This window comes from Myotis lucifugus, unplaced genomic scaffold (assembly GCF_000147115.1).
Source record: "Myotis lucifugus unplaced genomic scaffold, Myoluc2.0 scaffold_474, whole genome shotgun sequence".
Taxonomy (NCBI): Eukaryota; Metazoa; Chordata; class Mammalia; order Chiroptera; family Vespertilionidae; genus Myotis; species Myotis lucifugus.
In genome coordinates, this window is record NW_005871522.1 from 101,125 (window position 1) to 107,169 (window position 6,045).

At 52.2% G+C, this 6,045-nt stretch overlaps 1 pseudogene; it reads right to left on the reverse strand.

The window, feature by feature from the left end:
* Window positions 1-4,200: 4,200 nt before the first annotated feature.
* Window positions 4,201-5,436, reverse strand: LOC106694459 (annotated as a pseudogene).
* Between the last annotated feature and the right edge of the window lie 609 nt (window positions 5,437-6,045).

Sequence of the window (6,045 nt, forward strand, 5' to 3'; positions counted from 1 at the left end):
CCTTCTGAAGCCCCAAGGCGCATTACCTCATCCCTAGCTCAGGATGTCTTATGTACCCATTTTACCTGAACCTTTCATGCATGTGGGGTCTCTGATTCTCTCATGTTATGTGGGAGTTCCACACATATGTATTAAATTGGTTAATTTCTCTTGCCAATCTGTCTCACGTCTATTTGATTGGGCCAGCTGAAAGAACCTGAGGGTAAAGTATTTCCCTCCCCCACAGAGAGTCTTCCAGCCCATTAACATGGCATGTCCCCGTTTATTGGGATCTTTGATTTTTTAGTTTTGAATTCTTTCCTGTCCCTTGCAACAGAAAAATGTACTCTCTTTGCTTGTAAGTAGATGTGTGATGTGAGTAGCTTAAGAATACACATATGTCTATGAATGTATGCATATTATATTTTGTCTGTTTTTCTGTGTTTATTAATGGAAAACCTATTCTATTTAACAGATAAATTTACATAACTTAAAGATATTCATTTTGACAATCTTCTTAAAGTTTAGATGATCTGATTTTTAAAATCTTATAAAAGATCTTTCTCAGGAGGAAAACCTCACCAACAAATAAGAGAGACGCTTGCACATTACTAGTGTCTGTTCTACACAAAAATTCCTGTACCATAAGATGCTTGTGATGAAGTGAACAGCGTTTGATCACATGTGCTGGTCGTGTGGTAGGCAGTCAGACATGAGTAGAGCAAGGACGATGGGCAGTTACCGAAGGTCACCAGGGTGGAAAGCCCCGGGTGCCTAGCAACGGACAATTGTAGGGTGGCCTTTCCTCCCCTGGCACATCGCTGGTCATGCGGTTTGGACCCCTTGACCTTTCCTCCCTAGAGATAACATCTAGGCCTCAGTTGTGTTTCAGCTCCAGGCCCGGAAAAGCAGCAAAATCAGACCAGTGACCCCATGGCTGACTTCAGGACCAGCTGCATTGGATAATGACCCCCTGACCTGGCACCAACCAATCAATCAGCGGAGACCACACCCCTGAAAGGACACACCTGGGAAGCTGCTGAATATTCTATTAAGATCTTCCCCCGGGGCCTCCCCTACAGCCTCCACCCTTAAACCCCAGGACTGAGGACCCTGCCTGCACCCTCCCTCCCAGGAGCACACCCCGGCCTTTCCCTTCCCTCTCCCCCTCCTTGCCCAGGCAGTTACCATTAACTTCCTCCCAAGCTCCAAGGGCCCTTCCTTTGCCTTATAACTTGTTTCCTAAGCCATTTCTTCTAGGAATTACTTTTTCTACCTCTGTGATTTTCCAAATAAATGTTCTCTTATAGTTTGGATATTGCTCTGAATTCTTTCCTAGCCAGAACCCAAGTACCAGAAGTTGCTGATACATGGGGTCTAACACCTGGTGCGTTCCTTTCACCTACAACAGGGGGCTGCCCTGAAGCTCTCAGCTCTCTGCTCCGGCCTCGCCTCGGGGTGGCTCGGGCAGCTCGGTCCTCTGGTCCTCCAAGGTGTGGTGAAGCAATACAGACAGTTCAGTTGTGCAGGTCTGTCACTCCCATTTTCCTCTCCGGAGCTATGATTTTTTTTTCTGACACCAAATATGGATTTTTTTTGACACTAGCCAGTTCTCCAACTCTAACACCAGCTAGGTGTCCTACAATTTAATTCAATTCTGACACTGACTTGGAGATAACATAGACCCCACAGGTTAAGGGCTCAGTCCCACTAGACCAGTAGTCGCCAACCTTTCGGACCTCACGGACACTGGTTGGCGACTGCTGCACTAGACTGTCCCCACTTCAGATACTGATGGAGGGACTTATAACCTAATAGATAGAACACCTGAATTAATCAGAAAAGTAATCATATTATTTTAAATCTTAGAACACATATACTTATCATATACTTATGTGAATAGGGGGTTAAGTTTCTTATGTATGAATAGGGTGTTAAGTTTTCTTAAAGTTTCCTTTTCAAGGCCTGTGCGAAGCAATTGGGGAGGTGACTCAGCTGTGAATCCAGCAAGCAGAACCGACAAGCAGGGTCAGGCCAACCCACCGGAGTCAAAACATCATCTCATCTCCTGTTGACTAATTACAATAGCTGACATCTGCAGAGCCCCAGGCCTGCATGTAGCTGCATTCCTCACCCTAACCCAGCCGTGGGCAAACTACGGCCCGCGGGCCGGATCCTGCCCATTTGAAATGAATAAAACGAAAAAAAAAAAAAAAGACCGTACCCTTTTATGTAATGATGTTTACTTTGAATTTATATTAGTTCACACAAACACTCCATCCATGCTTTTGTTCCGGCCCTCCGGTCCAGTTTAAGAACCCATTGTGGCCCTCCAGTCAAAAAGTTTGCCCACCCCTGCCCTAACCCCTTCCCCTTTATAATCCTGTCCCCTGAATCTTGACACGAGGCAGGATGTGATGCTTGTAAGTGCCCTGTCTTCTTGGTTGGCCGGCCTTCTCAATAAACGCCTTATATGATTCAACCCTGCCTTTATTATTGGACACAGCGACAGGCAGCCTGAGCCCAACCAGGGGTTTCCTAGTAACAATATCTGTTCCAAGTTCCAGGTTGTCACCTGTGCTTTAGTTAGGGGCAAAAATAGAATACTGGGGACTAGCTATGGTTATAAAAAACTAGTGGCCTGGTTCATGGATTCATGCACATTGAAAGGAAATTAATTAGAAGAAAGATTCATGCGGTAATTACATTACTGCAATAAGGAAATAAGACATAGACTTCGGTGTGTCCTATGTGCTATGAGTAAGCTCATGGTTAAAAATGTATCTGTATAAGGTTTACTACTGACATCTAAATGTTTTGTTTTTAGAAATATGGTGAGATTGGAGATTTATATAATTTGGTTTTCAACTGTCAACAAAATGGAAATTTACAGAAACTGAACAAAATGAAACTTTTTGAAAAACAAAACAAAAAAAAATTACATGTCATAATAGTATATATAACAGCTACACTAATAAAAGAGAAACATGCGCCGAAACCGGTTTGGCTCAGTGGATAGAGCGCCAGCCTGCGGACTGAAGGGTCCCGGGTTCGATTCCGGTCAAGGGCATGTGCCTGGGTTGTGGGCACATCCCCGGTGGGGGATGTGCAGGAGGCGGCTGGTCGATGTTTCTCTCTCATCGATGTTTCTGACTCTCTATCTCTCTCCCTTCCTCTCTGTAAAAAATCAATAAAATGTATTTAAAAAAAAAAAAGAGAAACATGCAAATTGGTGTCACTCTGCTACATTCACCAGCCAATCAGAGCAACTATGCAAATTAACCCAACAAAGATGGCGGTTAATTTGCATACACAGGCACAGAGTGAAGACTGAAGACTGAAGAGGCTTGGCTTCTCTGCTGCAGCCTCAGTGGAGAAGCCAAGCCTCACTGCGGCTGGAGGGGAGGAGCCTAGCCTCGAGGCTTGGCTTCTTTGCTGTGGCCGGACCAAAGGTCTGGGTCCCGGGTGCCAAAGGAAAACCGGTGCTGGCAGCCAGGGGAAGGAAGGCCTATTGCGTGAATCTTCATGCAACAGGCTTCTAGTAGTATTATAAAATTAAAATACAAGGTATTTTAATATCGCTATTCACCCTTTCTCTATAATAGAAGTGTCAGAGATGAAAGAAAATTAGTAAAATATATATGAAAACAATATATAAATTGATTAATAAATAAACAATATTCTGTCAATGACATGGCTTTTTTTCTGCTTCAGAGGTATGTTGTGCCAATAGTTGATCTTCAGATACATTCTGGTGTTGTGTGCAATTGGCATCAGTGAGAGCTTTATATGTATTGTGCATACATGAGACAACATTTATTTTTAAATTGCCAGTGTGTGTCATATGTACCGGCCACTGGGCCGGTCGGCCGGTCGGCTGGTTGGATGGAATACAGTTGGTCACTTAGCCTTTTATATATATAGGGTGTCCCAAAATTCACGCAAGATTTGAATTTTGCGTGAGCATTAACAACAAAAACAACAACAACAAAATAAAGCCTAATTTTACTTGGTTTATTGAATCAGATTCTAATATCTGTTGCCCTTTGATTTCAATCCCTTCAATTTGATAAGCATTACCAAGTACCAATTATGGCCCAGCAGCAGGGACAATGAAGACCAATGAAGACCACGGCTTTGCGTATGTGCCAGCAAAGCCGTGGAGGCCATTGTTATGCCCAGATTTCAAGATTCCCAAGAAGCTACCAGGGAGCCAGCCACTCCGATGCAAAAGCAAAGAGTCTTTTATTTTAAGCCCGGGCTTAGCTCTTCTACCTTTCTTACTGACGCAGCAGCAGGTGGCAAAGAGAGAGGGGACCGTGGGCCCCGCCGACTGGCCAGACGTGAGTCGGCGTCTCACCACACAGGATGCGGTCATAGTGATGGCGCACACCTCCCCCGACCATCACCAGTCAGTCCAGAGAAATCCTGGGTGTGGCTAGCAGAGGCCTCCTCCAGGAAGAAGCCCCCGCTGAGCACATGGCCCTGCCCAAAAGTGGAGGACCCAGGGCAAGATGGAGGGCGCAGTCCTCGCTCCCCCACCGAGAACGCAGGGAAGGGCGGGGGCGCGCATCCACAGGTCCGAGATCTCACCCTTCCACTGAACACGGAGGAAGTCCTCGCCGTCCCTGGCGGAGGAGTCGTTCTGTGTTGGCTCTGGAGGCCTCCCTCCGCTTTCCTGGGGTGCTCTGGGTCTGGATGTCGTGGGGGATCCCCACGCTCCCCGGCTGCGGGGGCTTGCTGTGCCCGGCCGCCCGTGAGGGCTGGGAGGAGGCCCCTCAGCCGCTGGGGGGCCTCCGCTACGAGCAGCCCGGCCCCGCGGTCCCGGACGCCGGCCTGGTCCGGGCTCTGCCTGCTGCTCGGGCCCACGCTCCATCACGGCATCGCGGCTCCGCCGTGAGGCTCAGGGCAGCCGCGGTGTCCCACATGCGGTCCTGCACCCCCGCCTCCGTGCGGTTGGCGTGGCGGAGAGAGTAGGTGGTCCAATGGACGCCTCGCTGGTCTCCCCGTCGCCACAGAAACCCACGGCGATGCCGGCGCTGCACACCAGCGTGGCGATGACCACGCACCAGGCAGTGCAGCAGCAGTCGGTGTCCAGGTGCTCCTCGTTCCTGCGCCGCCGGCAGCGCAGCCAGGAGTAGAGGAGCAGGAAGAGGAGGCTCAGAGTGAGGCAGGCCAGCGTGGCGGCCCCGAGCAGCAGCAGCGCCTGCTGGCAGTCAGGGTCCTCGGGCTGGAACTGGCTGCTGGTGAGCTCCCAGCGCAGGCTGAAGTGCGGCAGCCGGTGCGGGAGGTTCACCCACCAGGGCGCCGTGTAGCTGACCCCGGCCATGGCGGGCCCGGCCCCTCGGACACGTGGCCACCGTGCAGCTCCCCGCCGGCCAGGGGCATCGGGTTCAGGGGCCCACCAACCCCGGCCTGGTCGCCCGCATCACCTGCATGCTCCTGGGTCCGGCCCGGCCCGGCCCGGCGGTGCTCGTTGGTGCTCGTTGGCTCCCGCCGCCTCTTTGTTTGCCACTCGCCCTTTCAGAGGCCCACAGCCCGCACCCACTGCCGGGCTGTACCGGGGGCTGCTCAGGAGCCGGCTGCACCCGGGGCCTCGCTGGTGTCGTCACCGCCACTGCGTGGCTCCTTCAGTCTCAGCCCCTGAGGACGAGGCCGCACACGGAGCACCCGCTCCCGAGCGGGACGGGCCCAGGGGCCCCCCGCACGTGGCCGCCACCTCCTCGGAGCTTGGGGCCGGCCTCGGGGCGCTGCGGCACCGGCGGAGGGCACGCGGCCGGTCTCCGCGGGTGGGCTCTGCGTCCCCAAGGCTCAGGCGCCTCCAGGCCGCCGGCTGGGTGCGGGCCCGCAGCCGGACACACCAAAGGGCCGCGGCGGGTGCGCCCGCACACACCCGCCGAGCCCAGCGCCCCACTGACTCACCCGGTGCGCTCCTTCAGCCTCCGGAAACTCCCAGACTGCCCTGCGCGGCCGTCGTGCATGCGGGGCGGAGCCAGCCGGACGCGCGCAGGGGCGGGGCTGGAGCGCGGGGTCTGCGCCTGCGCTGCAGGCCCTTTCAGCCATTTA